The sequence below is a fragment of the Marmota marmota genome, unplaced genomic scaffold (genome assembly GCF_001458135.2).
Source record: "Marmota marmota marmota unplaced genomic scaffold, marMar, whole genome shotgun sequence".
Classification (NCBI taxonomy): domain Eukaryota; kingdom Metazoa; phylum Chordata; class Mammalia; order Rodentia; family Sciuridae; genus Marmota; species Marmota marmota.
The window spans coordinates 2,055,948-2,078,931 of record NW_025999924.1 but is presented as its reverse complement, the minus strand read 5'-3'; the positions used below and the strand labels follow the sequence as shown (position 1 = coordinate 2,078,931).

Sequence of the window (22,984 nt, the reverse complement as noted above, 5' to 3'; positions counted from 1 at the left end):
TTGCAATCTTAAAGAGAGCCCTTTGGTCTGAACTGATAATACAATAAGCTAAGTACTGAAAACCAGATGTGGGTTGACTCGCCCATCCCAGGTATTAGCACGGAGGTGCTGGGCACACTCAGGTGGAACAAGGTCTGTTCTTGGCTTGAGGAACTTCACAGTTTAACGGAAGAGACCAAAGATGGTGATAAGGAAACCCGTGTAAAAGGAAGAGAGAGGCATGTTTACAAAATACAGCCTGAGGGGTTGAAGGAACAGGAACATTTCTCAAGAACTTGAAAGTGTTGGAAGTCTTTGGAATGGGTTAGTTGTGCATTGTCTTAAAGCAGAGGTTATGGGCCAGAAGTGACTTAGCCCAACCTTTTCCAGCTGGATGATTAACTGATAGCTTCAATGTGGGGACCTTCACTGGAGGGAAGAGGGAGCCTGGATCCGTGACTCATTCTCATCCCTTTGACATCTTCTTTAGATTTTCTTTTAACTTCCCTTGCACATCAGACACCTCTGTTCTTGGGTGGTCTGCCACACCACTTCCTGCCAAGTCCCAGCTACTTTACTCAAGGTGGAGGACTGGGGGTACTGGATCTTATTTCAAAAGGAGAGGGGAAATTGAAACCAGAAAGGCTTCCGGATGAACTTTAAGAGAATCTTTTTTCCCTCCAGCAGAGCTTTTCCAAGGCTGCTATCTGTACTTGGAGCTTGGTTGCTTGGTGGTGATCTCTATGTGTGTGAACATTAACCATTCTGTCAGTGCTAAACATTCAGAATGGAAGTCCTTTCATAATTCGATCTAGTTATGCAAACACAGCCCATCGATGTTAACAAATAGAGACCAGATGCAAATAACCCATTGAGGCATGACATGGAATAACTAGCAGGAGTTAAAGTAAACTTACCCGACCCTCACCACCCTATTACCTCACAAGATTTCCTTCCATTTGGAAATAAGCATAAGGAAAAGAAGAAGAAAATGGGACTATTAAGATGTTTCAAACACTTTTTAAATGACACAAAAGAGTGCCTTGGAAACAACTGAAGTAATTTCAGAGTTATGTGGAATTAGATATGCACCCCTTGGAAAGGTTAGGAACCACCATCACAGGAATGTGCATAACAGAAGGAAAATTTAATTACAACAAGAAAACAGACTCCAAATGGTGGCCAATGAGCCAGTGATTCATAGCCAGGTGCTCCCATGAAAACTTGGTTCTCCACAACTCATGGAATAGGGTGTCACTGAAGACAGTAAAATTTTACAACATTCCCTGGGGCACTGGGTGTTTAAACTGTTGTGCGTACATAGCCAAGTAGTTGTTGAGTGAGGCCTAATAGAAAATCCTATAATGGCAGTGTTGGTGCCATTTTCTATAGAAAATAAATTTTTAGTTGAGTAAAAGGAAACAGGTACTATATATAAGCAAGCTCACAGGAAGTCTCCAAACCTCTGAGGTATCTACCATTGCTAACTCTTCCTAGAATGTCATGCTGTATGAATGGCCATTTGAGCAAAGGGCCAAAAAAGTCTTGACTTGTGTAGTGAATGACATTTTTTTTTACTGTTAAAATAATCTTTAATTTTTAAAGCTGTTTTTCTTTTCTTTTCTTTCTTTCTTTCTTTTTTGCAGACTCCAGAACCATGGGCCTTGTGGCCCATCATAGATAGCCAAGCACAAGAAAAGACAAGGGGTTGGGCTGTAGCTCAGAGGTGGAGCATTTGCCTAGCATTTGTGAGGCCCTGGGTTATCAGCATCAAGGAAAGAAAAAGAAAGGAAGGAAGGAAAGAAGGGGGAAGGGAGAGAATGAATAAAGGAAGGAAGGAAGAGAGAGAAAGGAAGAGAAAAAGAAAAAGACAAGCTAAGTTTGAATAAAGAGATAGCAACAATTCAAGTTAGGAAACCAGACTCTAGAAAAATATTTGAATGACAACTTCCTAATTAAATTCCCTAAAAGGAAATCCCTAAAAGGTGCTCAGTCAATGCCAGTGCAATGTATGTTGATGGAAACCCGAAAGCCTCTTCGGTGGGGTTCTTCAGCACTTTAATGTTATTACCAGAAAGTTCTCCCTAAAGTCAACCCCAAATCCCTTCTTTAGCAACTTTGGTGCATTCCCTTTCTTCCTGCTCTGGAACAAACAGGAAAGATGGTAATATTGCTGTTCTTATATCTTTATTAAGTGTGTACCTATTAAACTTGCCATCATTCTTCCATTTTGTAGACCTCTATTTTGTAAGTTTTTTCTTCCACAAAAAAAAATAGTAATTTCACTAACATTTCCATGTGCCAATCTTAGGAGTCACAAATGTTTAGAAATAACTTACATATTACTATATAGACGGAGCCACGCTGGGATAAATACTGTGCTTGGTTCATAAAGACGCTGCTTCATATTGAAATTCCTGCATCCTGGGTAGTTGGTGGCAGCGCTGTGGGTGTCTGTCTTTTCTCTGGAGCCTGGAAAGAGGTGATAGCTGATGAGCCAGAGTAATAAGATGCACCTTGCACTGATTAAACGTCCATTTTCTTGGGGGAAATGGCTGACAGGAGCAGGATAAAGCTGTGAGGGAGCTTGTAGCAATTTCACAAATCTACCACTACCAGTGAGCTTTATTTGTGTGCTTAGAGCTATTATTAGCAAAACAATGGCTGGAAAATGTGGCCGGGAGAAAATTAAGAAATGACAGTCTTTTTTTTTTTTTTTTTAAGTAAGAGAACAGCTTCTTTTGTTATGTTTTTTCAAGGCTGTTCTCAAGAAGGGAAGCAGACAGTTTCACAGCAGCAAGATGAGCCATTCACCATAGCACCTGGGTAAGCAGAGCCAGCAGTTAGAGAGGGCTCCAGTTACCTGCTCACATGCTTTGATCTCAGTTGCCATGGCCAAGGTAGAAGCCAGATCCCATAGTCCTCTGCAAGAGAAACAAAAAGGGAATTAAGCAGCACAATATAGGGACTGCCTTAAATCCTAAAGTCACTTGTGAATCATGGTATAGTTGCCAATAGGGATGAGAGATGCCCAGGAGTGGGATAGCAAGCAGGAGGAGTTTCTGTTCTTGTTTTTAACAAGGAACAGAAAGGACTCCAGCTAGGGCTATGCTGGCCAATTCAGTAGCCAGGAGCCACATGTAGCTATTGAGCGCTGGAAATGTAGCTGGCCTGGTTGAGATGTGATTGCTGCAAGTGTATAATAGAATTTTACATCCAAAAACTTAGTGTAAAAAATGTGAAGCATATTATGAGCAACTTTAAAAAAAATTTTTTGATTACATGAAATGAAAATGCTTTGGAAAGATAGGGCTTGATAAAGTTATACCATGAATGAGCTTTGAAAATATTGTGCTAAGTGAAAGAAGCCGGATATAAAAGGCCACATATTATATGGTTCCATTTATGTGAAATAGCCAGTAGAAAAATCCATAGAGACAGAAGGTAGAGTGGGTGGTTACAAAGCACTGGGAGGTTTTGGAGGGAAATGGAAAGTGTTAATGGTATGGAGTTTTTGAATGGTGTGATAAGAATGTTCTACATTGCTTGTTGTGCTGGTTGTGAATATTTTAAATTATATACTTTTATGGGTGCATTATATGATATGTGAATTCTATGTCAATAAAGTTGTGTAAGACAAATAAACATAAATTTTAAGGTAAATTTTACCTGTTTTAAAAATATTTTAAAGAATATGACCATTAGAGCTGGGCATAGTGGTACGCATCTGTAATCCCAGCCACTTGGGAGACTGAGACAGAAGGATCATAAGTTCGAGGCCAGAATAAGCAACTGTCTCTAAAAAAAAAAAAAATTAAAAAGGGCTGGTGATATAGCTCAGTAGTAAAGTACCCCTGGGTTAGATCCCCAGTACCAAAAGAAAAAAAAAAAAAGACAAGGTAGGACAGAGTTGCATTCCTTTCATAGGTGGCTGTCCCACTTACCTCTGGCTCTGACAGTAGCCTCTGGAGATGAGAGGATCCATATCTTTACCCTGTAGTATTTACAAACCTGTAAACCAGTCTTGGTGAACTGCAACAGGCAAACAGGGACAATCTGGCTTTGTCCTGGGGGATGGAAACTTCTTCAAGAAGCATTGGCTAAGGCAGCTCGCCTGGCCTATTTATGAAATGCCATAAACAAACCCTAGTGTTAGTCAGAGCCTTGGTTAGAGGCAGCCTAAAGGGAAGCCTTGGGTGCCTTTCTGGCATCTTCTTCTCACTCAGGTTTCTTTCCAGTTCAGTTCTCCCCTCCAATCTTCTCCCAAATAAAGCAATCTTTCAAAGGAGATAGCTTAGTGGATGCTGGATAAAGAAGCCATGCTTAGGCCCCTCCCTCCGCCCCCAAGCACACAAAGGAACGATCCCCTTGCTTGTCTCTAGAGATCAGAAAGATGGTTGGATTGGGTGAATTTGCCAGATGAACTTTCACCCCAAAGGCCTATTTGCAGAGGAGGGGTCAGTAGAGGAAAGGAGGAAAGAAAATCAAATACACTGAACTTGGCAGTAGCTGTTTAAATTTCAGAAATACAAAGTGAGCATTTGACATTATTTTATGTTTTATTCATGCCATGCCCTCAAAATTTTTCCTTCTGCAGTGAACATTTAGTTTTTCTCTTCAGTGACCATATATGAGGTTCCAGTGGGGAGGGTGGGTGGCAAACAAAGGAAAGGGGTGGGCAAGGTCACGAACCTAGAGAAGTTGTCAGAGTGAAGTTATGCCTCTGTTTCATTGCCATTGTATAGTGACAGCAGCAAGTTAACTTTACTCTGTGTAGCCTATGGGACATAGATAAGAGCATCCTCAGTGTGACATGAGCTTCTGAAAGGCAAAGCTCACAGATTTTCATCTCTGCATCTCTACCATGGGGCTGGCACATTCTAAGTGCCCAAGTGATATTTGTAGTAAGGACGGGTAGATGGATGGATGTGATACACAGTAGATATTTGATTAAGGTTTATGTTAGAGAATGATTGAATGTTTTGAGTGGTGGATGATGAAGAGGAAAGACTTGAAAGATTTCAATTTTTGTGATAGGGAAATAAATTCTGGAAGGGTGAAACTAAAACTAAAATGATAGCACATCACATATTTGGTTTTGCCATCATTAATTTTTTTCCAAACAGTGCTTAGATCTGTTGAATAAGAGGGAGGGTGGAAAAGGGAAGAAAATTCTAGTACAGCTCATGGAGCCTCTCTCATTGGATCTTGTAAAATGCAAACCTCTCAGGAGTAGACGCATGACTTAAGGATGGTGTTGTCAGGGTCCTCAGAATAAATATTGCCTTTTCCTTCCCAACTGTTGGTACCACACAGGGAAGCTGGCATGTGGCCAAGAGGTTGAGATCTCTTCACTCGGATCTTCTGAGCCAGGCAGCACACGATAGTGAAAGACTTGCTCAGAAAGCACTTGAATATTGCATTCCTCCTCTCTGTATTTATACTGTCCTCTGGCGCTGAAAGCCTGAGAGCTATTAAGAGGGGAAGGAGAGCACTGAACTGTCAGAAAGCCGGTCTTTCCCTCTGCTGTGGTTTGGATCTGGGAGGACCCCCTGCAGGTCATATGTTAAAGGCTTAGTCCCCAGCTTGGCAGTATTGGGAGGTGGTGGAGACTTTAAGATGTGGGGTCTAATGGGAGATCTGCTGATCATGTAGGGGGCATCCCCTAGAAGGAGATAGTGGGACCCGAGCCCCTTCCTCTTCCTCTTCCTCTCTTGACTACCTTTGCTTTGCCACCAGCTCCCACCATGCTATGCTGTCACGGCACAGGTCCAAAAGCCACGGGGCCACAAAACCATGTTCTGGAACCTCCAAAACCATGAGCCAGAACAAAACTTTTCACTTTATAAGTTGATGATTTGTCAATAGTGATAGAAAGCTGACTAACTAGAAAGAGGCTCCTAGAGAGATTTGCCCACCATAATGTAATCACCATTAGCTGAATTTCACCTCTCTTCCTTTACCATCCAATATCGATGGGACTTCTCACATCTCAGGAGCAAGGAACGTCAGTATTGTGTTCAGCTCTACAACGTCTGCTTCATTGGCCACCCCAACTGTCTATATTATGGAAGAACTTCTCAGTTTAGCAGAAACTTTGAAACTGAATTGAAATCATTGTTTTTAGGCAGCAGTGGGAATAGGGGTATGCTATAGAACCAAGGGTGAGACAATTTTTTTCCCCTCTTTTAGTCAAGGAATCTGTTCTCAAAGTGAATTGGCTTTTTGTGTTTGGCAGTTAGCAATCCATATTTTAGTTAAGGCATTTAAATTCAGGCTACAGAGAGCACATCTATCTCCAGATAGTTCTAAAATACAGTTGACAAGGCTCATCTGGAATATTAGAGGGCAGGGAACTTCAAAGAAAGCAAGAACATGTGCTATTTTCAGATTTAACTAAGATCTGCCTAACTCTTTTATGTGGGTCTGTGGCACAGCAGCAAATGAGGTAGACGTGACCCTAGCAGGGTGAGCTAAGAAAGCTGGATTCTTTGAAGGAAATAACTTTCCGTGATATCATGATTGGTGGGGGACATGCAGGTGCAGCTGTATGGGAACCGTTGGCACCACGGCTCTCTGTACTGGGTCCAGATCCCCTGGTGCCCATAGTCCTTGGCCCAAGTCACTCTTGCTCATGCTATCAGGATTCTGACTCATAAGTAGCCAGAAGCAGTGGAAAGGAAATAATGTGGCAAAACTGTGTCTGAAGACTGGTTAAATGCTGGAAACAGAAAATCCATTTTAAAATATGCCTTCATATTTTACAAAGGCTGTGCAAGATTTGAAAAGTATGTTTAGCATTCCAAGTATTTTCCCTTCTGTGTCTTTGGAGACTGGTTCTGAAAGTGGTGTTTTGTTTATTTAACATTTAATCAAAAGAGATTTGGACCCCACCAGCTCTTGAGCAACAGATTCAGTAGCACTGTCTCTTTGCATTTAGTCTGAAGAGAGAAACTTCAACTATAGGGAGGAGAATTTGATGTCTATAATATGTTCTAAAAGATCAGCTGGTCTAACTTTACAGGGCTAATAAAAGGAAAAGATTTTCCTGTGCTCAGGTCTTTTATGAATTATAAATAACCATTCACTTTGGAAGATAGCACATCATAAATTTTTTTTTTCACAAATATGCACAAATCCATTTTAAGATCCAAAGAAAAAGATGTTCAAAAGTCTCAGATGTACTCAGTTTTGATTTCATGGGGAAACATGTTCTTTCACCACATGGATGCTTTTAAGGGGCCTTCAGCTGGGGCTCAGTAATGACACCCCAGTGGCTAAATGAGGGATTTCTTTCCTTCTAACATTATTTCTCTGTTATTAAAGGTGGAAAAACCTTCCACAAATAGCATACTATTAGAGTGCTTTAGGGGGTATCCTGGGACTCAAGGTTATGTGTCTGCTCCAGAAATACTGTCTGTAATTATCATTCCTCAGTGGTTCTGAGGATGCAGCCTTGGTGTTTTCATTAATTTCTTGATTCTACAAAGTCTAGACTGAGCGCCTGCTCTGGATATTCAACATTTTACATTAGGGGTTTTTGTTGTTGTTGTTTTTTAAGGCTACATATCTTCCGAACTCTCTTTCCCTTTCTTTCTCTTACAGTCACTGTTTCCTGGCTTCTTTTGTCCACTCACATACTAAATTTGAAAAGAAAAAGAAATCAGATTGGAGATTCTTCTAATCCCAGCCTTTGTTTTCTCTATAATCTGCTAATATGAATGCTAAGAAAGTGGAGCTTTTGGATCTAACAAACAACTCAAGTGGGCCTCAGGTCTTTATCATGAGTGTTTTCAAACATTCACCAAGTTGAAAGAGTTTTACAGAGTCACCCACATACCCACCACCTAGTTGTAGATTCTACCATTAAAATTTTACAATTCTTACTTTATCATATGTATTATACGTATACATCTATACATGCATATACTTGTACATGCCTTCTCCATTAATCCATCTTACGTTTCATGTATTTAAAAATAAATTGTAGGGCTGGGGATGTGCTTTAGTCAGTAGAGCATTTGCTTAGTACATGTAAGGCACTGGGTTGAATCCCCAGCACACATAAAAAACTAATTATAGGCATCAACCAATTTCCACCTAAAAATATCAGTTCAATATTTACTTTTGTCATATAATTTACATATGTTGAAATGTAAAAATTGAGTATACAGTTTCTGAGCTTTGAAAAATCTGTGCGTGTGTACGCAAACCCCTACCAAGATCTAGAACGTTTCCATCACCATAGAAAGTTCCCTCAAGCCCTTTTCCTGTCGATCCTTGTCTCTATCCCCATTCCCAAACTCAGATGTGACCACTGTTTTGATTTTTTTGTCACGTATCAAATTTTGCTGTTCTAGAATTTTATATTAGTGATCAAATGGTATCAACTCCTTGTGTAAGACTTCATTCACTCACAATAATGTTTCTGGAATTTGTTCATGTTATTGTAGCAGTAGTTCATTGCTTTATACTGCTGAGTAGTATTCTCATGTATGTATGATTCTACCACCATTTGTATATCCATTCTCCTCTTGATGGACACTTGGGCTGTATCTAGGTTTTGTCTATTATAAATAAGCGATTATGAACATTCTTATACAAATCTTTTGATTTTTTTCCCTTGGGAAAAAACTTAGTTGTGTAATTGCTGGATTATAGCTGCTCTATGTTTCATTTTTGAAGGAAAGTCTACTTCTTTTCCAAAGTGAATGTTCCCACCAACCATGAGAGTGTTCCTGTTGCTCCACATCCTTGCTGACATTGTTATCAGTCTTTTAATTATAAACCATCCTGGTGGGCATACAGTGATATCTCATTGTGGTTTTGATTTACCTTTTCCTGATGACTAAGGACATTGAACACTTTGTCTTGTGCTTATTTTCCATTCAATTTTTTGTATGTATTAATGAGTAGGAATTTTTTTCATATCCTGTCATCTGTCCCTCTGTCAAGTTTGTTTTATAATTATTTTCTCCTGGTGCCTGTCTTGCCTATTCATATTTTTAAGGGTCTCTTGGATGAAGGTTTTTAAAATCTTGATAAAGTCTAATTAATCAATTTCTTTTATAGTTATTTCTTTCAGAAATCAAAACAAAGTGTGTGGGTCTTAAATGATGTTCCCCAAATCTGTTGTAGATGCAAGAAAATTAAAAGCTTTACTGAATGTGCTGTAATAATGGTTTTGCCTAAATAAACATCCGTTTGGGAACAACTGAGGAAATTGATAATTTGTAAAAATGCTCAAGAAATCATAGAAATGAAGCCAATTCTAAACCTGTCATTCACTTTAATATAACAAGCCCTCTTCTATGTTGATGGCTGGAAATAGCCACAACTGTCCCCCACCCAAACAACAACAACAACAACAACAACAACAAATCAGCCCTCATGCTCATGAATGTGATCAAAGGGGTTTTTATAAGTTAAGCATATGTTATTGAGAGATGGTATCTTAAAAAGTTTGAATGTGTGGCAGGAATCAATAAAAAAGGACCCTCTTGGAAAAGGTTTAAGAAAATAACTAAAACAAAAGAAAGAAATCCACAGGGAGAGCTTGGTGTCAGTGATGGCTAGGGCACAATCAAGATTGAAAATGGGAGCAGTCTGCTATGAAGCAGGCAGGTCTTGGTGAAATAGTGGACAGCTGGAGAGATGTAGGGGTCCTTCCTGCTTGTTCTAAGGCTGTGTCTTGGAGCCTTTCCCAAGATTTTACCAACTCAGACCTGTTACCAACTGCTCTGCTTGTCCATGAAGCTATTTGATTTCTCCCTTTGTTTCTTGTTTCAACCAAAGGGGCATTCACTACAAACTTAAACTTTTGAAAACTAAACTCACATCTTTTCACCCTAACTTCATTGTTGTTTTAGCCTAATTTTTCTTAGACAGTTTCTTGAGGTGCAAACTCAATGTGATCTTTCCAACTTTCATGTGAACTCCTGAGTAGCTCCCTCTCTGATTCCATCTTTTCCTGGTGATCATTAATGGTCTGTAACTAATTCTTTATTTGTAGGTTATCCCAGGCTGTTTGTTTTCTTCTTCATTTCTGTACTTTTAAAATCATTAGCAGATTTCCCCCGTATTGGAGATCGTGGTTCAGCCGGGAATAAAAAGGGGTGTGTGTGAAACTTAAATGGTTGAACTTTTGTTTATTTGCAGTTTGAAATTTGTGGTCAAGTTTTTTCATTGATCCAGTAAGACTTTTATAAACCAAATGAACTGGATGATTCTAATCAAAAGTTATGTTGAAATATGAACAACGGAGAGAGTGAACCAATTCACAAAGCCCTGGAGTGCTAATCCTGGAGAATACTGCGTGGTGACTGGGGGTGTACCTGCCAGGCTGGGTAAGAATCTAGGATGATGACAAATTTCAAAACCTACCACTCCAGGTCCAACTGTTCCATAGGAACATTATAGGTGAATGGTAAGTTTTCTGTTCTCTTGGATTTGTTCCTGAAGAGAGCAGAAGAGGTCAGGATGGGTTCTAAGTTAGAAATATCAAATTGGACATTAGGATCTCTGAAATAAAGATAGTGGTCCCAAGAATTACTATACAAACATGATGGAGGTCATCAAAAGGGAGAAATGAATGGGGTTAAAGTCACAGGGCCATATAATAAGCTATGCCTAACCATGCAAGTGGGTTAAATCACTTCCTAAGATGTTGCCAACAGCACAAATATTTGCGTTTGCATCTTATGCAACCATAGAATTAATTAAACATGCTCTAAATTTCTTCCCCATTGGAATAGTAATTTTTGCTAATCAATAGTGACTCCATTAAGGTACCAGAGTATTTAGAGCAAAGTCCAATTGAGACTGGTCTTACTGAAGAGCAGTGTGAATAGCAGTAAGTGGGTACCCCAATTTGATGGAGAGGACTGTGAGGCTCTCCTTTCTGTGCAGTTCCTAAGTCAGTCCTGTTCCCAGCCCTTCTCCAAAATCATTTTATGCCCATGGATATTCTTTATACCATTTATACCAGTGGAGGTGGGAGGTGAAACTATCCAGCCTTGAAATATTTTATTCTTTTCTCTCATTTTGAGCTACTTCAAAATGCATATGAAGTAAAACACAGACAGAACACTGAAATTGCATTTCAGAGCTTGAAAATAAGCTCAATCACCTTAGGTCAACTGTGGGGTCCTTTGTGAGCATAAGAGACAGAGTTGGATAGGGGACATGGGCAATAGGGGTTGGGCTGCACAGAAAATGTACATTGGCACATTTTATTTTTTCCTTTTGTCCTTCCTTCTTCCCTCCCTTCCTCCCTTCCTTCCTTCTTTCCTTCCTTCCTTCCTTCCACTAGTATTCTTGAATGGCAGCTCCATCTTTCCAGAGCACAGGTCTGAGAGCAGAGCAAGAGGCTTATCCAGAAAGACTTAAACTTTTCTTGTGACTGAATAAAAACAGACAATAAAAATGCTACAGTTTGGTGATTGTATTGCTAACTGAATGGGGAGTCAGCGCCACATAGAAGCTTGACTCATTTTTCAGGCCAGATAATGCTGTTTGTTTTTGATCTATGACCAGAGTTCAGCAGGAACATCTGGCTTCCTGGCAGTTGTTTTCTGAAGGGAGGGTTCAGTCATTGCTACCATTGAGGACACTCTGATTTTCCTCAGTACCAGAAGGTATATCTGAGTGTCTGAATATCTACGACTAGATCCAAATTTCCCTTCAAGCTGATATTTGTCTTTCACTTGTTTCCTAATTAGCATGCAGGTTTTAGCCCAAGAGTGCACTGCCAGAGGCATAATGCCTCCCCAGTGGTGAACCCGATTGTCATCGTTCTAAAATGAATACATGGGACTGTTCTGTGATTTTCAACTTTGCTTTGTGGGACGAGGTCTGTGCATGTCTAGTTGACAATACATGTGTGCCTCTCTCACTTCCTGTTTTTAAGGAATGAGCTTAATTTATTTGAAAGGGTGGAATATTTTAAATTACAATTCAGCAGTTTTACTAAGGAAGGCTGTGAAACACAATGAGCAAGGAGTTTTACTTCCTCCTTACAATTGCTACTCCTCTGTTTTGAAATCTTGATATCTTCCAATCAGTGGGAATGACTTTAACTTATGCTGTAACGCTTTGAATAGCAACCAGGCCATGGCTGGAGCTGTGGAGGGGCATGGGATTCCTGCACACTATAATTCCATTTTTCCAGACGCCTTATTAGTACACGGAATGCGTCTGCCTGTGCTTGATATTGTTCTATCTTGTTAAGTCCCCCCTCCCCCAGGCACAGCGTCTGGATTGGTTAAGGAATACAGTTGCTTAGCCAATCAAGTGAAACCTTTCTCCTGCAACCCTAGCAACACCTGACAATGGTCATTGATAAATGTTAAGAGAAAACCCCTGACAGATCCAACCAGCCCTTGGAAATGGCCCCTGTCAAGGGCAGACAGGGTTAGTCCTACCTATAGAGCATCCTGTGTGGCTGGAGGAGTTAGTGGTTTGTATAAGACCTGCAAAAACAGGATTTAGATGTGGATGCAAGGTTTGAGTCCAGTGCCCTACCTTAATCTGCTGCCACTCTGGTGAACCCGACTTTTGTTGGTCAAAGCCTGGGCTGTCATGGAAGGGGGCGGTGTGTTCATCGGCTTCTGTGCCAACCAAACTTCCACGCCCACCAGAATATTCTCAGTGGTTGGAGACAGAGTTCACATAAGACCTTGGCTTTGGGGTCACACTTTTGTCACTGATGCTAATTTGTTCCTCAGGTCATGGCAAGATGAGCACCTTCCAAGTGTGGTAATACACTTGGCTGTGTCCACAGTGGCACCTTTCCCAGCCTTCAGACTATACACCTTTCACCTCCAGCTTCACTGTGAACCCTGATGGATACAGTTGGCTGGCCTGTCTCTTCCAAGGGCACACTGGGGTGCTCCTCTCAGGGTGCTACTAGACCTAAATGAGCTCTCGCCTCTCTCCGGGAGGCTTGGTGACCGAGGGATCTGAAGACAGACCTGGTAGAGAGTGGGGTGCGGCAGCGAGTGGAGAATAAGAAAGGGGATCTGCCAGGAACATGCACAGATAGTTCATAGGCAAACACATGTTCACACAAAAGACATAATAGCTGTGTGTATAGGACACCCTCTTGAAGTCCCCTTACATGATCATTCCGGGAGTCTAGCCACCTTGAAGGCATATTTCAAACCCTGGAGGAGTAATCCATTGTGCAGTGATTAGCTGTTAATGAAGCTGAAAATACCTAAATCATCCAACAAGTAATCTGAATTAATTTTTTATGATTACCACCATTAGACAAGCCAGTGTCACGACCAAAGAAAGACTTGGGGATACAGACACAGATGTTCACACACAGAGATAAAATACACACACACAGCCTCACACACAGTCAAACCTAGGCAAGAGAAGCAAAGCGGTTGTGGATGTTGTGGGTGGAGAAAGAGACCTTTAAGGAGAGCCTATTAATTGAAGAGTGAAATCCAGGGCAGAATTAGTGACTGTTCAGTGTTAATTTCACCACACAGAGGTCTCTCTTTCCTTTAGCACTGCCCTCTATCTAGGGCCTGTCCTGACTTTAATATTCCACAGAGGGTTGGCACTCAGTTGTTTCAGGAATCTGTTGGGAGCATAAACTGATAATGACTTCAGTCTTAGTCCTTCCTAGGGATATTGACATTTTTTCAAAGACTAACAAAGGTGCCAAAGAACCAAAACTCTAATGGTTGAATTGTAAATTGTAGGATATCTTTAGTCTGGAGACTGCCTTGCTCAAATGTACTTTTCAGGTAGAGGCCTCCTCTGGGTATTCCTCAGGCAAAAATCAGAGGCAAGAAAAAGTAGATCTGGGTGGGGGATTGCTGTGGAAAGCAATTCATCAGGTTGATGCTCAACAGGAAGGTCTATACTTAAACAGAGAGGGAGAGACCAGCAGGCCGAATTTCCACACAGAAGCAAATGAATAGTTGGTTTTAGAATCTCTTATATTTGTCCTTCAGAGAACTTTCCAATTTTCTGGTGATATAAGGTGTGGACTATTATAATACACTATCATTTAACCAACTAAAACCAAGTCTTACATAGGCATATACATGCATGGAGGTTCTAGGTTCAAAGTCAGAAAGAAATGAAGTCATTCTAACAGGATGTAAAATTGTGTACATTTGCCTACTAAGGAGACAAACTATTTTCCTTTTCCAGATTTTTCAAGAATTTTTATTACTACTGGTTAAGGGTTCTGTGGATATGAGCAATTATCCTGACTTCAGGACAACAAAAACAAAAAGCAACATCAAATGTTTATTTCTTGCTCTGAAAATTAAGATATTTTATCCACCTGTGACATAGGGACAGAAAAAAAATAAAATTGACACTGTATATAGTATGGTTCTTTGTAACCCCAGTTTCCAGGGTGTCAGGAAGAGTTCTGTGAAATGTCTGAAGTGTGTGCTGGTGCCTGGAGGGAAAAGGGAAAGATCTCACTTAGAGCTCCTAGTTCATGCTCCACAACTTGAACCTCATTTAAGGATAAACCGGAGAGCTCTCATCTGGGAGAGCATGTTTATCCTCAATGTAGCAGTTTGGAGGTGGAGACTGTCTTGGCAGAACAATGCCTGGCACACCAGAAGCACAAAAATAAATATTTGTTGATGACCCAGAAGAACTGCCTCCTAATCAACATTCTCTCAATGCACAAATTACTATTGATGGTGGAAAACACTAGAACCCTCATAAAGTGGATTTCTCTCCTCTTCCAATCTCTGAGATTATTGTTTCCTTCTTCCATAGTAACGGGGAGACTCGAAATTGCCAAAATTTGAGAGACACTTGAGATGAAAGCCAGGAAAAAAAAATTAACAAAAGACAAATGCTACAAGCAGCATGTGTGACAGTGTGGTAAAGTTTTTGACATTTGTTTGGGAAGATTTCCTTCTTATTTCTTTGCTTGAAATAATGCAATGATTTCCAGAACATAGCAGTAATAGCTTCACATCATGCTGCTGAATGTTCATAGAGTAGAATTTATTCGTTTCTTGAAAGGAAAGACCCACGTGTTTTGTAAGCTGTTGGTAATTGCTCTCCTGGAATACCTTGATGTTGACCATAATAAGGAGGCCAGTCTGCCCGAAGTGCCCCTGCTCCCTTCATGGAGTGAACAAATATTTATTGAGCACCTACTATTTTCCAGGTAATCTGTCCTATGTATGACTAAATGAAAAATGACAACTTGGACAAGAGCTCCCAGGAGAAGTAAGTAAGCTAACTACTCGAGTGTGTAATAGGCAGAGCTGACCTGGCAGGGCGGTCCAGCTTTCCTAAGGAAGTGTGATGAAGTTGAGTAGGAGGAAACCTGGCAGTGGCTGCAGGGCCTGGGGAAGAGAACATCCAGACAGGGTACTCTTGGGCAAAAGCCCTTTGGAGCAAATGAATGTTCAAGGAACTGAAAGCTGGCCTGAGCAGTCTGTCTTGGCAAAGCCCCAGATGAGGGGGATGAACTTGGGACAAGGCTAGCTGGAGAGGTGGGCAGGGCCAGGTCATTCGAATGCACAGCCTTGCCTCTTGTGGGGCAGGTTGTGAAGGATCTGATCTCCAGCCCTCATTCCAGGGGGAGTGCGTGCCATAATAGGAATGCAGGGCAGACAGTTCTCCTGAGTGACCGAGCAATGGCAGCTTTTGGTTCATTTGAAATCTATCAGAACATTGCCATAGATTCCAGAAGTGACCCACCAAGTTCCAAAGGTTGAGATTTCATGAAATACTTTAAATCTAAATCATATTCACTAGATATTATTATGTGCATGACGATTTGGTAGACACGCCAGTCACATGGATTTCAATAATCATCATGTATTAACCCTCTGAAGCCACAGTTTAGCCATTTAATAATCTCCCTGTTATCTGAGACCCATTTGGGATCCAGGAAGTCTGCAAGAAGGAAAAATAAAGGTGACAAAGATGACGCATATTTCAACCAGAGGGAAGATTCTCATTTAAGAATTTAGTTGATTTTTATTTATACATACTTCTCAGTTTGTTTGCATTCTGAGACCATAGTAGAGGGGAATCAATAATTCAGAAAGAGAAGAAGAATGCTATGAGTGATTATGTGACCCTAAGTAAAAGCAATAGGGCACACTGTAAAGGAGAAGACCCCCTCCAAAAACAAACAAACAAACAAACAAAAAAAAAACCTAGAAAAGTAGGACATAAAAACAATTTTTTTTTTTTTTAAGGAAAGGAGTGGGTAAGTCAGCAGATGCCTGTAATTCTAGCAACTTGGGAGTTTGAGATAGGAGGATCACAAGTTTGAGGCCAGCTTCAGCAACTTAGCAAGACCCTGTCTCAAAAAAAAAAAAAAAAAAAATTAAAAGGACTGGGGATGTTGCTCAGTGGTTAAGCACCCCTAGGGTCAATTCCCAGTAAACCGTCCCCACCATTTAAAAAAGAAAAAATAAATAAGATAGAAGAAAGGAGGAAGAAAGAAAGAAAGAAAGGGAGGGAGCAATCTGAGCTTTTAGTTATGGACAACCTTATATACCTTGGTATATCTTAAGGACATCATCGTATTTTTACTAACTCCTTGTGATATACTTAAGAAATCCAAGAAGTATGTACTGTTTTAGAGACATTTCTAGTGTAAAGGGTTAAGCTTTATAAAACAGTTTAGTGCTGAAAACTGATTTGGTAGATCAGCTTTTTGGGAACCTAATGGTTCTCAGGAAGGTTCTGAATAGTGCTGGTTTTGCTGTAGTCTGGTTCTGTGGAGGTGTTAGTTAATGTAGACTTCACATGGGAAAAATGTCTGATACACCAGCTTTTGCTGAAACCTCTTCATTTTCACAAGTTATCTAATTCTGGGTTTGAACAAAGTCATTGGAAGTGACACTTTTCACATCTGAATTGTCATGATGCTATTCTTGACAGGGAGTGAGTTCTTGAATATTTAAAAATATTGTAGGTGATAACATGACCTTAATAATTCCATTTTAAAGTTTGACGTTCACATTTTTAACTTTAATTTTCATGTTTGTGTCTTAAATGCAAATACTCCATCTAGGCATAAGGTGTCCCCTAAAGTTATTTGATTGTCAAAATTCTACATCTTTACTTTCTCCAAACAGGAATGAGAATGAATGAAATGTTGTTTGAGCACTTTGGAAAATGCTCATGCCATATGCTTCTGAAATGATTTTGGAATGACATTATTTTCACAAATGTATCCTTTATACATGTCAGAGTATCTTGTTCCCTAGAGAATATGTTCCTACTGTAGTATTTAATGGTTTTTGTTGTTTTGTGGTACCCATGAATGAACCCAGGGGCAATCTACCATTTAGTTACATCCCAACTCTTTTTATTTTTAGTTTGAGACACAGTCTTGATGAATTACCCAGGCTGGCCTTGAACTTTGGATTCTCTTGCTCAACCTCCTGAGTAGATGGGATTATAGGTGTTCCCCCATAGTGCCTGGCTAGTATCTAAGATTTTAAATGTGTTTTTCTTGTACCATAATCACATATCAGAGATGAAAAAGAGTCAATTGGTAAACTGATACAATTTTAAGAAATTGTTAATTTTCTAAATTATGATTCTTCTATACCGCTTTTTAGTGTTTAAATGGTAGTATTTTTTTCCTAGTTGATGCAGTAAAAGTAAATATCATTTATCATCACTGTATCTGATTAAATAATGTTCTTCTATCTTGTGATTTTTTTTTTTTTGTACAGGGGATTGAATTCAGGGGCACTCGACCACTGAGCCACATCGCCAGCCCTATTTTGTATTTTATTTAGAGACAGGGTCTCACTGAGTTGCTTACTGCCTTGCTGTCAATGAGGCTGGCTTTAAACTCAAGAGCAATCCTCCTGCCTCAGCTTCCCGAGCTGCTGGGATTACAGGTGTGTGCCACCGTGCCTGGTAATCTTGTGATAATCTTAACAAAATACTTAGTAAAAAGTTAGTTATTAAAAATGGAAAAGACTAAAAGCTATAATTAAATGTGAATTTCTATTTCTTTTGGCTACCATTTAGTTTTAAGCCTGTTTTGAGACTTGAAAAACATTTCGGTTCTGAGCAGTTTTCATTTCCTAAGATCTTTACCATTGCACTTTGGACTGAATGGTAGAATGAAGAGAATGGTCTGTTTTTACAACATTGAAATTGTACAAAGATTCTATTTACATAAAATGTTTTTTAAAAGTTAACAAGAGTAGATTACCTAATATTTAATGAAAGCAAATAGTATGTATTGGTAGAATTATTGTCCAAATCATAAAATACGAAGCAGTTTAATTTGTAAATATATTGCCAATCTGATTTTTTGGTACGTGTTGAGAGGTAATAATTTATTTTTAAAAATTTCAAGTCATAACTTTAAAGGTTTCCACCTTAACAGAATACACTTTTTTTAAGAAGTAGGATGGAAAAGATCTGTTGGTTATCAGTGATTGAATACATTTACTTATAATTATAGCAAATTTTGAAAGAGTACATCTTAAGGAATGAACTGGTGACAATGTGGTATGAGATACATGTTTTCCAAAGTTATCTCTTAGGAAGAACTACCCAGGGTATGGGTTAACGCCATCCCACACCTGCTGATAAGAATATCCAGGGAATCAGTAAAAGAAATCTATATTTTTAACAAGTGCTCAAGATGGTTCTGATGATCTGGCAAGTTTGGGAGACACTGGATAATGAAAAGAGTTCTTCTGGCTTTGGAATCAGACAAACTCAATTTGAATTCCCTGACTGATTAGGAGTCAAATAACTTTTAGCAAATTTCTCAGTCTCAGTTTCTTCATTTGCTTCTTGTATAGGGAGGGCTGGGGCATCAACATGAATTCTTGTTTGTAAAGGACCTAGTTCTCTAAAAATATTAATAGTAAAGTGGCTTGATTCTGTAGCATCAATTTTTCTCCTCTTAAAAAAATAGAGCAAGTTTCAAACTGATTTGTTTTGGGTTGATTATTCCTTGCCAACTTTATTTATTTATTTTGCCCAAGAAAGCTTTTGGTAAAAAAGACGGGCAAGGAAAATCTTTTGACACTTTCCCTATTTAAGGACATTTTTCAAGTGTCATCTCTAATATCTCTTTCTTTATCCATTTTAGCCACACAGAATGGAATTCTCTGTCATACTACTGGAGGGGAGACTACTGCCTGGTTCATAGCCTAACTATACTGTTTTCGGCTTTTATTCCCTCCAAACGATTGAATTATATTCTATGGAATATAATTAGCTCTGGTTATAATATCAAAAACATATTTCACTATAAAAAACAGTATGCAAATGTGCATAACTTTATGTCCCTCTTTAAATGACTTTGGAGTTCTCTAGACCTAATCCAATTTTCAAGTGTTGGAACCTTCCTACTAATGGCAAATTATTATCTTAATTAGCTGAGATGACTAGCAATAATGAGGCAATGCCCTGTTTTATTTCTGCAGCTTCCTCCTAAGCATTGAGGACTATGACATTTTGGCCATCAAAGGGTAGCTTTCAAAGTTTAGTGTGAAGAAGACTCATGTGGGGAGCTTTGCCACAGGTGTTACTTTTTGGTCTCTAGCTCCAAAGTTACATGCGTTATGCTTGGGGTACCCGAGGGATCTCTGAAAAGCACCACTTCAGGAATTTGATAACCTGTCATTGAATTTAATTCAAAATTTTCATTTTTTAAGTTAATGGAGCCATGATGGATCTCTGGCTAGGACTCTACTGCTCTTTTTAAATAAATTCCTTTGCCATTCATCTGTCTATCCATCTAGCTATGCATTTAATTGCACTGGGGCAGGTACTGGATATGGTGTCTGGGTGGAGGTGGAGAGTTCTCTCTTCCTTATGTTCATCAGTTTAACTCCTGGGAGTACTATTTATGAAGCCTTTGGGGAGCCTAGCTCCTGACCATACTAACTGATGTGGTGTGGTGTGATGTGATATGATGAGTCATTGCATATGGGAAGCTGTACACTTTCTGTACTTGATTTCCTACCATTGCCTAATGGGAAACATTGGAGAGGGCTCTACCCCTGATTTGGTCCCTGGGGTAGAAGCCTGCTGGAAAAGGGCAATTATAAGTAATTTAGTAATTATTTTTATGAACACCAGGAAAAAATGCTGTAAATCTCTACAAATGAGGGTGGCACAAGCATCAGCCAAGGATGACATACCACCACTTGCTCATGGGTGTAGCTAACTTCTGGGTAGGCAGAAGCCTTGTAGTACTGTGATGGGCACTCAGAGACTACAGAGATGGAGGAGGCATGATTCCAAACCTCACAGAATTTCTAGCCAGGGAAGGGAGAGAAGACAATGGCTTAGACAGTTATGTACATAACTGTGATGCTAGGCAGAACGGTATGAATGTCACAAGGAAGATCCAAAGTGTTAGAGGGACTCATGGAGAGCGAGAGATCACATACCCAGGTGGATTTTCCCAGAATAAGAGGTATTTGAGCAAATCCTTGAAGGAAGGGTAGGAATTTGACAAGTTGCCAGGGAAGAGAGATATTTCAGGCCACAGGAATGTCTTGAGCAAATGTGTGGAGTGGACAAATCCTGTTGGAACACATCTGAATTTCTGTTGGGGAAAGGGAGAAGTTCTTTTGGGTTTTAGTGAGAGACAAGGCTGGAAAGTTGGGTTTGATCAATATCAGATCTGAGTTTGAATTTTTTCCAGTAGGCAGCAGAGAGTCATTTAAAAGGGACTTGAGCAGGAGGGTGACACCATCAGAAATGTACTTTAGGAAGCACAGCAGCTGGGTGGAGGAGGATTTGGAGGAGGAAGGGCTATACAGACATGCCAGTGAGGAGGCTCTTGCAGAGTGAAGAGGAGGAATAATTGACTGTGAGCAGCAAGAAGGGCTGGGATAGACAACACAGCAAGTAAAACTGTGGGAGTTGCAGGCAAGAGGCAAAGTCAAAGAGGAAAACAGCTTTGAGGCCTAGGAACCGGCGACAGCAGCAATAAAAATTCAGGGGACAGGGAACAGAGGGAATACAGACTCTGGAGAAAAGCAGTACTTTGGATTTGAGGTGCCCATGGGCATCCTGAGGTGATGGAAAAGTGAGGTGGCCACTGGGAAGAGATAAACAAGTAGCTTTGGAAATAGTCTTTTTTTTTTTTTTTTTTGATAGAGTGGATGCTGGAAATTCTTCAAGTGATGGGTCACCAAAAATAGAGAAGACCATGTTAAGCTATAGGGCAGGGTGTACATTAAACAATTTGGAGGAAGAGAAACTAAAAAAGATGGAAGACAAGTAGGAAACTAATAAGTGACAGCATAGCCTTAGGGAAGCCCAGGGATGAGGTGGCAGTTTAAGAGGGAGCTAGTGGTCACAGCGTCAGAGACTGAAGGGGGTAAACTAGTTCAGATTGAGCTGGTGGCCCTGGACTTGTCTTTGAATTACAGTTAAATTAAATTCTTCCAGAGAAAGGTCATGCCTTAAATCCAGTTCTCTTTGGTTCACTACAATATTAAAATCTCTAAAGGTCAGGTATCTTTTAAGGTGTCTATTTTCCTGTTCAATGTGAATTAATCTCTTCCCCTAACACCCCATATAACCCTGAATGAGTCACTTATCCTGTCTGGGGGCACAGGTTTTGTCATCTTTAACTTTCCAGTTCAGTGAGTCTGTGTATACACGCGTGAAAATGCTCGATAATCTACACATTACACAAGCCTAAATCGGATCATTACTGTTTCCGAGTGCAAAGTGGAGCTCAAATTCTGTTATGCCTCATCAACTTATTTTCTTCAATCATCTGACTTAAAATATATTTTTAAAAAATTATTTTTATTTTTAAAGAGGTTTAGAAAAGAAATAACTGGAGGAAAGATATTTCACCTTCCATCTACCCATAAAGATCTTCCAGTTTTCTGCCCAGGCCTTTTCCTTGGCAGTGAGGAGATGCCCAGAAAAATGCTAGACGGATATACAAAAACATAATGTCACCAAAATTTTCCTAACAAGTAAGCAGCTATGGAAAGTCTGCCAGCGTCCGGTCCCCAGTGACCTGAAGCCTGGGGCTCATGGAGGCCCGACTTTGAACTCAAGGTCTCCACCGCCTGGGCCCTGAGTGGGCGGTTTTCTTTAAAACGTGACGCGCTCTTTCCTTTTAAATCCAGGCTAAAAGGCAGGCGGTGGGTAGCAGTCGATAACCTTAAAAGATGAGAAAGTGTCAAAGGAGATACCTTTTATCTTCAACAATAGAACAGTATCTATAACACTGTTTACAGTAAAAACAGTAGGTGGGGCAGAATAAGGGTGTCTAACGTGGTAATTAAGTCTGCGCGTGGACGTGACCTGACCAAGCTCTGTGGAGTGCGAAGAACAATGTCCGCAGGGTTCTCGGTTCAGACCTGGACTCGCTCCTCTGTCTCCGCCCGCGCCCTCACACCAGCGACCAGCGTGCGCTCCTGGCTCGCCAGCTCTCCCTCGCTGCCTAGCCCCCGGAAAACAGGCCTTTCTGGCGCCGCCAGGGTCGCAGGGAAAGCGGTGCATGTCCCGAGCCCCGGGACTCCAGAGTCCGAGCCTGGCCGCAGACCCAAGTGCGCACCGAGCGCGCTCGCTGCCGCTGTCCACCGCCCGTCTGCAGCCGGCTGGGCCGTGTGAGCGCGCGCCCGTGGGGTTTGCGCCCGCCCCGTGGCGTGTGTACTCACAAAGGTGTGTTTGCTAAATCCACTGCCCGGTGGACGCTCCACCCGACCTGCAGAACCCAGGGTCTGGAGCGGATCTCGGCGGCGCGGCTACGGGCATCTCAAGCTCCCCGGCTCCACCCGTCTCCGGCCTCCTAGCCCGAAGAGGTCGAGGAAGTGAAAGGGAGAGGCAGCCGCGGCTAGCTCGGGACTCGTGTCGCGGTGCTGCGGGGCAGGTTCCAAGAGCTCTACTCCTTTTCGGGCACTCGGCCGGCTCGGTTCCCAGACCGGCCGCCGGGACAGACGCGGACGCGGGGCTGCAGGGCTGGGTGCGGGTGGCAGCTACGCGGGCGCTCTCTTTGCCCGACCCGGGTCTCCAAAACGTCCGGAAGTGG

General features: G+C 40.9%; 1 long non-coding RNA gene across 3 annotated transcripts in view; it reads right to left on the bottom strand.

Annotated features, from left to right (window-relative positions):
* The window catches only part of LOC125615752, a 48,121-nt gene extending 25,143 nt beyond the window's left edge, over positions 1-22,978 (bottom strand). For 2 of the 3 annotated variants that reach the window (XR_007346336.1, XR_007346337.1), the window contains exons 1-3: positions 22,614-22,978; positions 2,843-2,903; positions 2,319-2,451 (exon numbers count right to left, since the gene is read on the bottom strand). This is a non-coding gene — a long non-coding RNA (uncharacterized LOC125615752). Of the gene's footprint in view, positions 1-2,318; positions 2,452-2,842; positions 2,904-3,648; positions 3,708-22,613 lie in introns of those variants that run through there. The other variant, XR_007346338.1, reaches the window with a different exon arrangement.
* Between the last annotated feature and the right edge of the window lie 6 nt (positions 22,979-22,984).